General features: G+C 41.0%; 1 protein-coding gene across 1 annotated transcript in view; it reads left to right on the top strand.

Moving 5' to 3' along the window:
* Window positions 1–14,626, top strand: part of dnajc1 (DnaJ (Hsp40) homolog, subfamily C, member 1) — a 180,429-nt gene that overhangs the window by 56,346 nt on the left and 109,457 nt on the right. The window lies entirely within an intron of this gene.

Raw genomic sequence — 14,626 nt, 5'->3', positions numbered from 1 at the left:
ATTGGAGTCAGCCCTAGCATAACGGGTGATGGTTGTGGAGGGTGCTCATCTCCAGGGTGCCACTTAAGGAGTTCTCCGTAATAATGTCCTCAGCCAAACCACCTTCAGTGACTTCAATGACTACTTCCCCCCCATCATAAGATTAGAAATCCCCAGAAGATTAATCTGGGGCTCTGAGTTACTAGATTATTGCATTACCACTATCACCTGCTCATGTTAATTTTGCAAATAATCTGAATTGAAGAGAATATGACACAGTTCTTCCCAGTTGACAGAGTTGAATGTCTTTTTGTTCATGGCATTTTTTGACCTCGGAGGTTGCTGCTGCTCTCTGGACTTCTCTTGCTATGAAGATAATGTCCACAGTGCAAAAATTCTCAATTGCCTCCACCCCTCAATTCGGTGCATCAAAATGAAATGACATTCCCTGTGCTTCAGGGAAGTGAAACTCCTCTAGCTATCACACTTGGACTTGCTCTTCTCCATCCAGATAAGGGAGATGAGGTCATGATTAGGCCATGTCTTTGTGCTCTGAATGCTCCTCCACCATATTTCTCCATTTCAGCAGCGGTTCCACTTGTAGAACTGGCAGGAACACAAACTTCTTCAAAGACATGATTGGTAAGGAATGTACAGATAAGGCAAATCCTAATGGACTCCTGCGCCTATTAAAATTCTTAGTGTGGACTGGTCATGACAAACTCCCTTTTTCGTTGGAGAAAAATATGTGACTTCAGGCTAATACACACTCCACATTTTGGCACCTAGTTGACCATCTTATTGTTAAGAAAGGGACTATGAGGATGTTCACATTACCCATATCACATCAGGAGCAAATGACTTCTGGACTGATTAATATCTAATTCAGTCTACGAACTTCATTGACCTTGCCCAAAAACAGCAGCAGCAAAATGGAGTTCAATGTCAATAGATGCAAGAACTCTGCCGAGGAACACCTATTCAGTCAATGTCATGCAGCCTAAAAGGAGAAACTCAACAACCAGGGATCGCAATGTTTATGGCACCTGGTCCACACTTGAATTCATCATAAACATCATTTGAAAGGAGACTTTTAACAGTAGAACAAAACAAAATTCTATTAATAGCAGAAATAAACATAGATAAGGGTCAAAAACTCTAATCAACTGTCATGCAGATTCAAAACTTTTTGAACATATAAAAATAACTCCCGCAGAATGAGTACACCATGGTATCCAAATGTTGCAATTCCATGAGCATTCAGTGCTCCACTTCTAGCAAGATCCAGCATAGCTTGTTTTTAGGAGATATTTTTCTGTTTGGTTTAATACTTGGGCCTTGAAGTGACTTAAAATTTCAACTCATCTGCTGGAACTGTAAGTAACTCTTCCTCTTTTTTTTTTTTGCATAGAAACTAGATGCAGGAGTAAGCCATTCTGCCCTTGGAGCCTGCACCACCATTCAATACAATCATGGCTGATCATGCAAGCTCAATATTCCCGCCCTCTCCCCGTATCCCTGGATCCCTTTAGCTGCAAGAGCTACGTCCACATCCCTGTTGAATATATCAAATGAACCGGGCCTAACAGCTTCCTGTGGGAGAGAATTATACAGGTTCACAACTGAGTGAATAAATTCTCTCATCCCAGTTCTGAATGGCTTACCCCCTTATTCTTAGACTGTGACCCCTAGTTCTTCGCACACCTAGCCTGTCCAATCCCGTCAGGATTCTAAAATGTTACTGAGATTCCCCCTTTCATCCTTCTAAATTCCAGAGAATATAAGCCTAGTCAGTCCAGTCTTTCCTTTTATGTCAGTCCTGCTGGGAATCGGTCTGCTGAACCTTCGCTGGACTCCTTCAACAGCAAGAATATCTTTCCTCCGACTTGGAGACCAAAATTACATGCAATACTCAAGGTGTGGCCTCTCCATTGCTCTGTATAACAGTATCAAGACACCCTTGCTCTGATACTCCTATCCTCTCGCTATGATGGTCAGCATGCCATTAGCTTTCCTAGTTGGAAGCGCCTACTCCCTCTAGATGCCAAGTATTGCTTGGAGGTACTGTTGGAGCAGATAGAGGGGTGTGTGTGTGTTTAGGTCAGTATTTATTACCCACCCCTATTTGCCCACAAGGAGATGGCAGTGAACTTACCCCATTGACTCAGTAGTTTAAAAAGTAACTTATACCTGCAGAAACTATTAGAAATGGAGTTCTTTACTGTTCAATGGACAGAATCCTAGGAATGGTGATTATAGTTTCATATCAAGATGGTTTGTGGCTTGATGTGGCTCCTGTGCACTTACTGTCTTTTGTGCTTCTAGATGGTATGGACCATGGGTTAGAAATGAGGTGTTGAAGGAACCTTGAAGTGCAACTTGTAGAGGGTTACACTGCTGCCTGTGCTGTGGTGGTGGAGGGAGTAAGTGTTGAAAATGGTGTATGGGGTGTCAGTCAAACTGGCTGTTTTTGTCCTGAATGGTATTGAACTTTTTTGAATGTTGTTGGAACTGTTCTCATCCAGGCAAGCAGGGTGTATTCCATCATACTCTTGACCTGTGCCTTCTAAATGATGGACAGACTTTGGGGAGCCAGGAGGTGAGTTACTTGCTTCAGAATTCATAGCCTCTGTTCTGTTCTTGTAGCCATTGTATTTATATGGCTAGTCCATTCAGTTTCTGGCCAGTCGTAGCCCACTGGATTTTGGTGGTCAGGAATTTGGAGATGGCAATTCCGTGAATGTTGAGAGGCAATGGTTAGATTTGCTTTTCTTAAAGATGATTGGTGCTTGGTAACTATGTGCTGCAAATATTATTTGCCACTTCTCAGTCCAAGCATGGATGTTGTCCAGGTCATGCTGCACATTGTAAATGAACTGCTTCCTGTCCGAGGAGTTAAGAATGGTGCTGAACATTGTACAGTCATCCGTGAACATCCTACTTCTACCCTTTCGTGATGATGAAAGGAAGGTCAAAACCCTGCGGAACCTCTGCAGTGATTTCCCAGACTGAGATGATGGCCCATCAACAAGCACAGGTTGTTTGTACCAGGCTTGACTCCACTAAGGGGAGAGCTTTCCCCGGTTCCTATTAACTTCAGTTTTGCTGGAGCTCCTCAATACCGAAATTGGTCGAATGCTACATTTGTGTCCAGTATCTCTCCCCACCCTCGATTTGAGCTACTTTGTCCATATTCAGACTTTATTACTGATCAAGTGTACTTGGTACCACTGTTGACAATCCCTTACATCTCTCTGAACAAGAGTAGCCTGATGGAACAGTAATTGTCCGGGTTAGAATTTAAAAACAAATGTTAATAGGATGTGGGCATCCTGGGCTAAGCTAACATTTTAGTTTCCATCCTTGTTTACTCTGGTGAGCTGTCGCACCCCTGTAGTCCTTGGGGTGTAGGGTCACACTCATTGCTGTTAGGAATGGATGTTACAGACTTTTGACCCTGTGACAATCTAGGAATGAACATACCATTGCATGTGAGAATGATGTGTGGCTTGGAAGGGAACATTTGGATGGTGGTGTTTCCAACCGTTTGCTGTCATCATCCTGCTAGGTGTTAGAGGTCACTGGTTTGGATTTGCCCAGCTCTTTGTGTAGGGGACAGATCTGTGCAGTTTTCCACCTAGTCAAATAGTTGCCAGTGTAATAGTTGGAATCACTTGGCTATGGGCGTATCAGATACTGGAATACAAATGTTTAATGTTAGTGTTGGTATGTTGTCAGGACCCAGAACATTTTGTGGTATCCAGTGCCTTTAGCCTATCTGTATACCAGATGGAGTAAATTGAGTTTGTTGAATAATAACAACTGATAGTGAGGACCGCTAATGGCTGGGTTGAATGATTTAGTTGGCACGTCTGGCAGAAGACTGCAAATATTTCTACCTTCTTTTGAACTGATGTGCTGTGCTCCCATTATTGAAGATGCAGATATTTGTGAAGTTGCAGCTTCCTTTTTAGTTGCTTAATTACCACCACCATTCACAGCTAGATGTGACAGGATGACAGTGTGCTTGGGTTTGATCTGTTGGGGTAATCTTGCTCTATTGTATGCTGCTTCTGCTGTTGGTAAACGTGGACCTGTGATGTAGTGTGTCATGCTGCTGTTTTACATGCTTGCCTGAATTCTTAATAAAACTAAGTTTGATCTTGTGGCATGGTTACAGTAGTAGAGTTGGGGTCATGAGATTCCAGATTGTGGCTGAATGTAATTCTGTTGCAAATGGACTGTAATGCATCATGGGTGTCAAGTTTTCAATTGCTTAATCTGTTGAAAGGCTGTCCTATTTAACGCAGTGCAGGCACCAGATGATGTAATGGGATATCTTTGATGCTCCTAAAGTTATACACTGCACATACTACCCTCCATGCAAACAACTAATATTCAACCTTGACATGAGCATTCTTTAAGTACTGCCAACATGCTTGCTTTTTCCTTACAGCGCTGGTATTTTTAAAAGAAAGTAGCGGTGGTGGGGACATGACAACAGAGTCTTTCAAGTATAAGCCTGTGTTCAAAAACAAAATATTGTGAATGAAGAATGGCTGAAATAAAAACAGAAAATGTTAGGTGCTATTTCCGACATTTTCTTTGCTATCTATTGAGCTTAGAAACTAGCTTGCATGTTTATGGAATGGGAATTCTGTTCCATTCTCAAATAGCTAGTTTATGGTTGGGAGACTGCAGAAACAACATGTGTAGTTAACTGAAACATTTGTAGCAGTAGCCAAAGGTCAGCTGCGCAGTTTTCTGAAATTGTTGGAACTTAACCAAATTAACCAAAGGTGGCTGCAAAATCTCCAAAATCTATTTAGAGACTTGTCTTAATGGAGAAGCCATCCCTTTCAAATGCTGCTTCTATAGCTAGCTTCCTGAGTGTTCTACTTTTGTTTTAATGCTGTGTGAGATTAGTAATGAGCTAGTCAATGTAGCCTTACTCTAGTTTTCCGAAAGGATACCAAATCAAACGCAGGACACCTATATGATATATTTTTGAATCACCCTGCCCAGAAATGTTGTTACACACCTCAGGAACACATGGGACTTGAACCCAGGCCTCCTGGCTCAGAGGTAGGAACACTGCCACTACACCACAAGTGCCCTAAGGCACCTATTTGAATATTATAGTTAATTCTCATTTTCAGGTGACTGCTGGGATTGCCTAAACACCATTCAGACTTATACGTTGGCACAGAATATTTAGATTACTGAATGGTAGAGCAGGCTCAAAGGTCTGAATGGCCTATTCCTGCTCCTATTTACTATGTTCTTAAAAGTCAGTTCTATCTAGAATAAAGCAAAGTAAAATTGAAGGTAAAATTTAGCATTTTAATGTTGTTAACTTAATATTAAAAATTTCCTCCTTGCATGCATATGCACCATGCCCTTGATGTGCCCTAGGCCTCAATTCCTCTTTCGTGGAATCTGTTCATAACCATTAACACTTTCACTCTCCATGGCTGCTGCCAGACCTGATGCATTTCACTAGTATTTTTATTTCAGATTTCCAGCTCTACTGTATTTTGCTTTTATTAATCAGTGTGGTGAATTTGCTTTCAGTCTGAATACTTTTTAAACATTGTTTTCAGCTCTCAAATTATATTGGTGAAATGGAGCAGAGGGGTCACTGCCATATTAGAAAGTCTTTTCATATTTTTGTTTGGCCTGTTGATTTTAAAAATTTACACTTTTTGTAGTAAGAGCAATTCATGCCATTTGGACAAAATAGCAGCTGGAGTCGGACATTCAACCCTTCAAGTTTACTCTGACATTCCGTATGATCATCACTGTTCATCTGACTGAGTACCCTATTTCCACTTTTTTTCCCATGCCCTTTGATCATTTTAGCCCGAACAGCTAGACCTGATTTTGAACTTTTTCATTGTTGCAGAGAATAATGATGGATATGTTGATGTTTTCTTTTAGTGTACAAACCCATTTTAACACTTTTTGTTTCTTTTGAATTTAATGTATTGCTGACCTATTGGTTTAGAGTGAAAATACGTATTTTGCTGTTAAATCTCAGGGGATGGTAGATATGAACACAGTCTGCCGATTTCTCAGCAACAAACCCAAACAGACAAAACGGGCTCAGAAACCATAACCACGCTCCCCTACATCAAAGACCTTTCCAAAATGCCTGCCAGACTACTCGGACCCCTTGGCATCAGGGTAGCCCACAAACCCACCAACACACTAAAACAGCAGCTAATGAACTTGAAAGACATATACAGACAACAAATAAAACAAACGTCATCTACAAAATACCTTGCAAGAACTGTGACAAACACTACATTGGTCAAACTGGCAGGTAGCTAGCCACCAGGATACATGAACATCAACTAGCCACAAAACGACATGACCCACTATCACTCATATCCTTACATACAGATAAGGAAGGACACCACTTTGATTGGGACAACACATCTATCCTAGGACAAGCCAAACAGAGACATGCACGAGAATTCCTAGAAGCATGGCATTCCAACCGGAACTCCATCAACAAACACATTGATTTGGAGCCAATCTACCATCCCCTGAGAAAAAGAACAGGAAATGACATCACCAGCCCATGGAAACCTAACCAGATAAATAGAAAGCGGGACATAACACCAGCGCTTCGTCGGAGGCTCACTGATGATGTTACCTAGAATGGTGACGAAACGTCTGAAAACTAACCTTCCAGCTCAGCGAGCAAACTCCCATCCAGAACCTCAACCTGAGCTACAAATCTTCTCAAAACTCGCATGTCCTAAAGTGTTTCACATTTAAAGGATTTTTTTTGAAGTGGAGGGTTGCTGTTACTACATGAGAAATGACTGCCAGTTTGTACACAGCAAAGTTCAAAAAACATCAATGGTGTAGTAACTAGACTTTTAAAAAATGGTTGATGAAAGATAAATATTGGCCAGTACAATGCTTTCGAATTTTTTGAATCGTATAATGGCATTTTTTTTTAACGTACTACTGAGAGGACAGTTTAGGCCTCACTTTAACATCTTATTCAAAAATGCTTCTTTAGTTACTGACTCAAATACTTCCTGAACAATATTGCTGAGACATTCGGGAACCTTGTTTTTATTATGTAAAGTAGTAGTAAAAGCTCTAGTTTAAAAAAAAACGAACGTGCTAAGTGAACACAGATGGCAATTCTCATAAAAAGAAATATTTTGGGAAACCTTAATAATGCGTCATGATTTGAAGCCATAAAATCATTTTAAATACGGACTGCATGTCTCTCAATATTACGGCCTTTTAGGCACACTCCAGTATAAATAGAATCTGTGACTTCATTCTCAAAACGTTATCAATCGCTTTCAAACTGCATTTGGAATATGTAATTGATTTCTGGTGAGTTTGTTTTCTTAAAAATGATGAATGTTGATTCCTGTCAATTGTTCCTCAACTGTTTGCCCGGCTGGAATCACCTCCCAGATTCTAGTTCAATTGCAAATTTTACAGTAATTATTCTTGGATGTTTTGTTGTCGGGACGGCAATTAATGCTGGCGCAGCCAGTGATGCCCTTATCCCATGACTGAATTAAAACCAAAATAAATTTTATTTTATTCTGGATTTCTCAGTACCTGCTTCTGTAGCTAATCTGAACCTTATAGTACCCCAAATATTCCCCTACTAATACTTGATCCACCTCATACCCAAGTATCCAGTTTAGCAGTGCCCCCTTTCCCAGACTAGAAATGTACTGTTATAAAAGAATTCTCCAGAATACATTTTAGAAACCCTTGCTGTTCTCTGCCGTTTGCAGTGCTACTATCTCTCATTCTGAAGAATCAAAAATTCGTAGAACAGTTGAACCTTTTGGTCCATACCTGTGCTAACTGAGGAGCAATTCATTTAATTCCACACCTAGCCTTTTTCCCTGTAGCTTATTGCTCATGTCTTTCTCCTGAGATAATCCAATTCACATTCTATTCAACTGTCCACATACTCATGTAGTGCATTCCAGATCTCAACCACATGCTCTGTGAAAAGGTTTCTCCTCTTGTTGGCATTGTTATTTTTGCCAAGTGCTTTAATTCTGCACCCTCTTGTTCTCCATGCTTGCACCAAAGAGAACAGTTTCTCGTTATCCATTATGTCCACACACAGTCATGAAATTGTGTGCTGCCATCAAACCTCCTCTCAACGTTATCTCCAATGAGACGGTCTAACTTCTCCAATCTATTGACATAACTGAAATTCTAATCCTCGTAACGACACTTGTAAATCTTCTGTGCTCTGTCTAAAGCCTTTGCACTCTTCCTCAAGTCAAATTTGGAATTTCCCATTATAACTACTTTACGTTTCTTGCACTTCTCTGTAATTTCCTTTTTAAATTTGTCCATGGGTTGGTGGACTATAGATGACACTGGGCAATATAATTATACCTTATATGGCAGTGTTCCTCGGCTCAAAACAATTTAATTTTGTTCTAGACTGTTCAGAGACATGCCCTCTCTCCAGCACTAAAATATTCTCCTTAATTGAGACATCATAACTTGTATCCAGAAATATTTAATACCCAGTCCTAACTTCCTTGGGTGAAGTCTGTAATTGCCAGTGTCATTTTCCATGCTGTATTTATATTTGCAACTGACCAATCACACTCTGCATTTGCATACATATACTGCAGCCCAAATTTAGACTTAATTACTTTCCATCTTACAAGTTACTGTTACTTGTATTATGAACCAGACAAAACCCTCTCAAATTATATGAAAAAGATGGCCTAGATCCCAATTGTTTTTTATTTTTAAAACCAAGTATAATGTGTTGTGTTCTGGATGCAATTCAGTTGGTGAGACTACCAGGCTTGAAGCAAAACACACATGACTCTTTCTTTACAGTTAAAATGCAAACAATAGAAGAAATTGGAATAACCCAATTCTCTTGGAAAACTTAAGAGTAATAGATCACTTAACTGCTAAATAGCAACAGTTCCAAAATAGTAACATCCTGTAAACACACCATTGGCAAAGGCAAATTTGGTAAAATAGATTGTCTCGGATGTAATTCTCACAGTAGGAAGAGAACCCAAGATTTCACTGTAGCAGAGAGAGGAATAACAGCTTCCACATCCAGCTTCAAGACCTCAGCAACTACTGACCGTTAAACTAAAATTCTTGTTTGGTGGGAGCTTGACCCCACCCATTCATGCTGCTTCTATTATTCCATATTTTTAAATAAAACACCCAAAGCCTTATAAGCTTGTATGGTTTAATGGCTTTGCACAGGCTGCTTGTAAACTCTGTCACAACCATTCCTCATTTTTTTTTAAAAAAGGGACAAAATACACCTCTTAAAACCTTGCATCCTGGGGCGTATCTAAGCAGTTCTTATTGGCTTTTGTTAAATGAAGGTAAGAGAAGATTCAACAACAACAATTTGCTTAAATATGAACATTTATTGAGTAATAATAAAAGGTGCGGGGGGGGGGGGAGGAAAGAACCTTTTAGATAAATAAAAAGAATGAAAAAGTGAGGGGGAAAATATCAGTAAGCCTCATGCCCTTTTGCTCATTGGGGACCCCTCGATTGACGGTTGGCCTGGAGGCGAAGGATGCTCCTGGCAACATTTGTGATCCAAGTCTGAGGCAAAGTCAAGTGACTTGGAATGAAACTTCTCGCGCTTTCTCGTGTGCGCTCTCATACAGCGTAACAAACAAAAAGGTACGGAAGTGCTGGCTTTGGCACCTACAGGCATGTTCACAGAACTCATTCAAGGTCATGCAGCTGTCAAATATTATCATTAAGTTTAGTCCTTCAGCCCATTCTATCAATAGTAGCATCAGAGGAGCAGGAGTGCTGACATTTCGGGCCTAGATCCTCCTTCAGAAATTTAAGAAGGGCCTAGGCCTGAAACGTCAGCCTTCCTGCTCCTCTGCTGCTTGGCCGACTGTGTTAATCCAGCTCTACACCTTGTTATCTCTGTTTAGGCACAGCCTGCTTTTACCTATGTGGTCTGGTCTCATCTTCTCTGCAACTGGTCTCCGTGTTCCAAGAATCCAGAAGTTTCCCTCCCTCCCTACCTCCCTCCTCTGTCTGTGCAAATGGCATTCATCTGCTCTGTCCTCAAGTTCCTGATCCTAAAAGTAAATTAGACATTGCTATCTGTGGTAGTCTCCTTGCTAATTTGCACCTAGCTCCTTACATTATGGCTACAGGATTGTTCTTACAAATCCATGTTGGTACTGACGTGACTGTTGCTGTTCACCCTTGGGATGCTGTGCCATCTTTCAATGAAATTTCCAGCACAGACACGAATAAGACCATGTTTGGAAAGGGTTATGAATCAAACTTCCAGCACACTGGATAAACAAGTGACCGTGAGGAGAAGAAGGATTGTTAACACAGGATTGAAGGTGTCGTATGTGAATACACACAGTATAAGAAAGAAGGTAAATGAGCTTGTGGTGCAGATCAAAATTGGCAGGTATGATGTGGTGGGTGTCACAGACATGGCTGCAAGAGAATCAAGATTAGGAGCTGAATTTACAAGAATACACAACTTAACAAAAAGATAGGCAGGTGGGCAGAGGGGGTGGGATTGCCTTATGAGTAAGAAATGGAATTAAATCAATAGTAAGAAATGAAGTAGGGTCAGATGGTGTTGAATCTGTGTGGGTAGAATTGATGAACCGCAAAGGTTAAAACAAAACCAATAGTTAGATTAAAATTAGAGGCTTCCAAGCAGTGGTCAGGAGCTGGGGCACCAGATACACCAGGAGATAGAAAAGGTGCATATGAGAGGTAAAGCCACAGTGATCGTGGGGATTGCAATATGCAGGTGGACTGGGAAAATCATGTTGATAGTGGATTACGAGAAAGGAATTTGTGGAATGTCTACGAGAAAGCTTTTTGGAGCAACTTGTAGTGGACCCACGAGGGAACAGGCAACTATGGATTTAGTGTTTTGCAATGAGGCAGACTTGATAAGGGAGCTAAAGGTGAAGGAACCCTTAGGAGGCAGTGATTATAATATGATTGAATTTACTCTGCAATTTGAGAGGGAGACAACAAAATCAGAGGTAACGGTATTACAGCTAATAAAGGCAACTACAGATGCATGAGGGAGAAGCTGCCCAGAATTGACTGGGAGAGAAGCCTAGCAGGAAAAACAATGGAACAGCAATGGGGGGAGTTTGAGTAATTCAGAAGACACAGCAAAAATTAACTCCCCAGTAAAAAGAAGCATGGTACAGCGACGATGAGAGAATCATGGCTAATGAGGAAAGTCAGTGACAGCATAAAAGCAAAAGAGAAAGCATATAATGTGGTGAAGGGCAGTGGGAACTCAAGATTGGGAAGCTTGCAAAGACTAAGAGGGCAACAATGAAAAAGGAATTAGGAGGGAAAAGGTTTACAATTTGAAGGTAAGCTAGCTAGTAATATAAATGAAGACTGCAAGAGGTTCTTTAGATATATGAAGGGCAAAAGAGAGGCAAAGGTTGACATTGGAGCTGTAGAAAATGATACTGAAGACATAGTAGTGGGGACCAAGGAAATGGCTGACGAACTGAATAATTATTTTGGATCACTCTTCACTGTGGAAGACACTAGTAATATCCCAAAAGTTCAAGAGAGACAGATGGGAGAGCTCAGTATGGTGGCCATCACCAAGGAGAAAGGTGCTAGAAAAACTGAATGGCCTGAAGATAGTCCATCTGGCCCTAGCGATTTACCTATGTCATAGAGTTCTAAAGATAGCTGAAGATAGCGGAGACATTAGTGGTGATCTTTCAGGAATCGCTAGGATCGGGGAGGTCCCAGTGGTCTGGAAAAATGCTAAGTGCACTCCTGTTGAAAATGTGAGTGAGCAAGGATGGAAAATTACAGGCCGATTTAGCCTAACCTTGGTCATGGGCAAGATTTTGGAGTCCATTGTGAAGAATGAGATTTCTGAATACTTGGAAGTGTATGACAAAATAGGACAAAGTCAGCACGATTTCATCAAGGGGAGGACGTGCTTGACAAATTTGCTAGAATTCTTTGAGAAAGTAATGAGTGGGTTAGACCAAGAAGAGCCAAAAGATGTTATTTACCTGGACTTCAAGAAATCCTTTGACAATATGCCAGGTAGGCTGCTGAGTAAGACAAGGGTGTTAGAGGCAAGGTGCTAGCATGGATAGAAGATTGGCTGTCTGGCAGAAAGCAGAGTGGAATTGAAAGGATCTTTCTTAGGATGGCAGCTGGTGACAAGTGGTGATCAAAAAGTGTCCGTTTTGGGACCACAACTTTTCACTTTATACATTAATGATCTAGATGAAGGAACGGAGGGCATTCTGACTGAGTTTGCAGATGGTACAAAGGTGGAGGAATGGGTAGTATTGAGGAGTGGGGAGGCTGCAGAAGGATTTGGACAGGTTAGTAGAGTGGGTGAAGAAGTGCCAAGTGGTACAACATGTGAAAGTGTGAGGTCATGCACTTCGGTAGAAGAATAGAGGTATGGAGAAAAATGGGGAGAAAATTCAGAAGTCTGAAGTACAAAGAGACTTGGAAATTCTAGATCAGGATTCTCTCAAGGTAAACTCGCAGGTTGAGTCAGTAGTCAGGAAGGCAATTGTGAGGTTGGGCATCTATTTTGAGAGGACTTGAATATAAAAGCAGGGATATACTTCTGAGGCTCTATAAGGCTCTGGTCAGGCCACATTTGGAGTATTGTGCGCAGTTTTGGGCCCTGTATCTTAGGAATGACGTACTGACCCTGGAGATGATTCAGAGGAGGTTTATGACCATGGTCTCAGGAATGAAAAGCTTAACATATGAGGAACGGTTGAGGGCTCTGGATCTAGACTCAATGGAGTTTAGAAGTATGAGGGGGATCTAATTGAAACTTACAGAATACTGAATGGCGTGGACAGAGTGGATGTTTTGAAGATGTTTCCATTGTGGGACAGACCAGGACCTGAGGACACCTTTAAAGGAAAGGGAAAACCTTGTAGAACAGAGATAAGGAGAAACTTCTTCAGTCAGAGTGTGGTGAATCTGGAACTCGCTGCCTGAAAAGGCTGTGGAGGCCAGGTCATCGAATGTATTTATGAGGGAGATAGATGGGTTCTTGATTGTCAAGGGGATCAAGGGTTACATGGAGAATGTAGGGTAATGGGGTTGAGAAACTTATCAGCCATGATTTGAATGGCCTAATTTCTGCTCCTATGTCTTATGGTCTTATCCCTTCATTCTGAGACTGTGTGTGCCATCTGCTCCTAGACTGTCCTGGTAGTGGAAGCATCTCTCTGTTTCTGCTTTATCCAGGCTGCTCGGTATTCTGTAAGTTTCGGTCAGACTGCCCCCCCCCCCCCCCCCCCCCCCCCCCATCCTTTTAAACTCCATTGAATACAAACCTGGTATCCTCAACTGCATGTCACGTAATAAGCCCTTCATTTTTGTAAATGTCATCTGGACCCCCTCCAGTGCCAGCATAACCTTTCTTAGATGCAGGGTCTAAACAACTCTCAGTATTCCAAATGTGGTCTGTCCAGAGCCTTCTACACTGTCAGCAGGACATCTCTGCTCTTGAAATGAATGTTAACCTTGCATTTGCCTTCCTAGCTGCCATCAGAACATGTTAACTGTAAGAATCCTGAGCTAGGACTCCCAAGTCTACTTGTGCTTCAAATTTCTGAAACCTTTTCCTCTGTAGAAACTGGTCTACCCCTGAACTTTCTCACCAAAGTATGTAACTTCACACTTTAAACATTTGTATTTCTTCTATCGTTTCTTTGTCCACTCTCCTATCCTGACCAAGCCCTTCCTCAGTCTGAGATAACGTGGTGTAGAGCTGGATGAAGACAGCAGGCCAAGCAGCATCAGAGGAGCAGGAAAGCTGACGTTTCGGGTTGAGACCCTTCTTTAGAAAGCCTTCCTCAGTCTTCCTGCTTTCTCAATACTGCTTGTCCCACCACCTATCTTTGTGTCTTCTGTAAGGTAAATTGTGTTTGAATTAATAAATGTACAAAATTGTGGGTGATGAACTATGTTACATCTTGACTGTCATGATATACCTGATACACGGACTTGTCTTCTGTAATGTCATGGAAGATCTGCTGATAATAATTTCTACCTTTTTTGAATATTTGAGTTCCATTTTAAAAAGAATACTTTTCAGGGTGTATGTTCTATCATCCCGAACAAAAATTTGTTGGATCTGTAATTTGCTTCAAAACGTTAGATCGTGCTGTTCTTCATCCAACCACTAGGAAGTGCACATGCATGACCATGAGTTGCAGACTCATTTATCATTTGTCATCCTCAAGAATTTGGGATGTAATGGGAAGAACCGTATCCACAGAACAACACGTTATTCATCTTGCCAGAGTTTAGATTTAAACCATCTGTATTTTGCTTGTGCAACAATATGCCCAGAAACCAGAGCTTCCCCATTTTATTTCTCCTGGCATCGTAATGCATCATAAGAATTTTATAAGGCTTTCTTCACTTGTGGAATAAATTAGCATTTTCTTATTCCCCACTGATTTTGATTTATGAAATTTACATGATTTTCCTTTTTGTAAATGAAAGTATGTAGAACTTGTGTTAAATGTAGCGATTAACTTCCATAACAATAATATATTAGTGGCACTAAACAATTAGCGCTGCAATAATAAATTTTTGAATATATGGTGATCTTTTG

This window comes from Stegostoma tigrinum, chromosome 2 (genome assembly GCF_030684315.1).
Source record: "Stegostoma tigrinum isolate sSteTig4 chromosome 2, sSteTig4.hap1, whole genome shotgun sequence".
In the NCBI taxonomy this organism is placed as follows: domain Eukaryota; kingdom Metazoa; phylum Chordata; class Chondrichthyes; order Orectolobiformes; family Stegostomatidae; genus Stegostoma; species Stegostoma tigrinum.
Note: the sequence above shows the minus strand (reverse complement) of the source record. Positions and strands in the feature narration are given on the sequence as shown.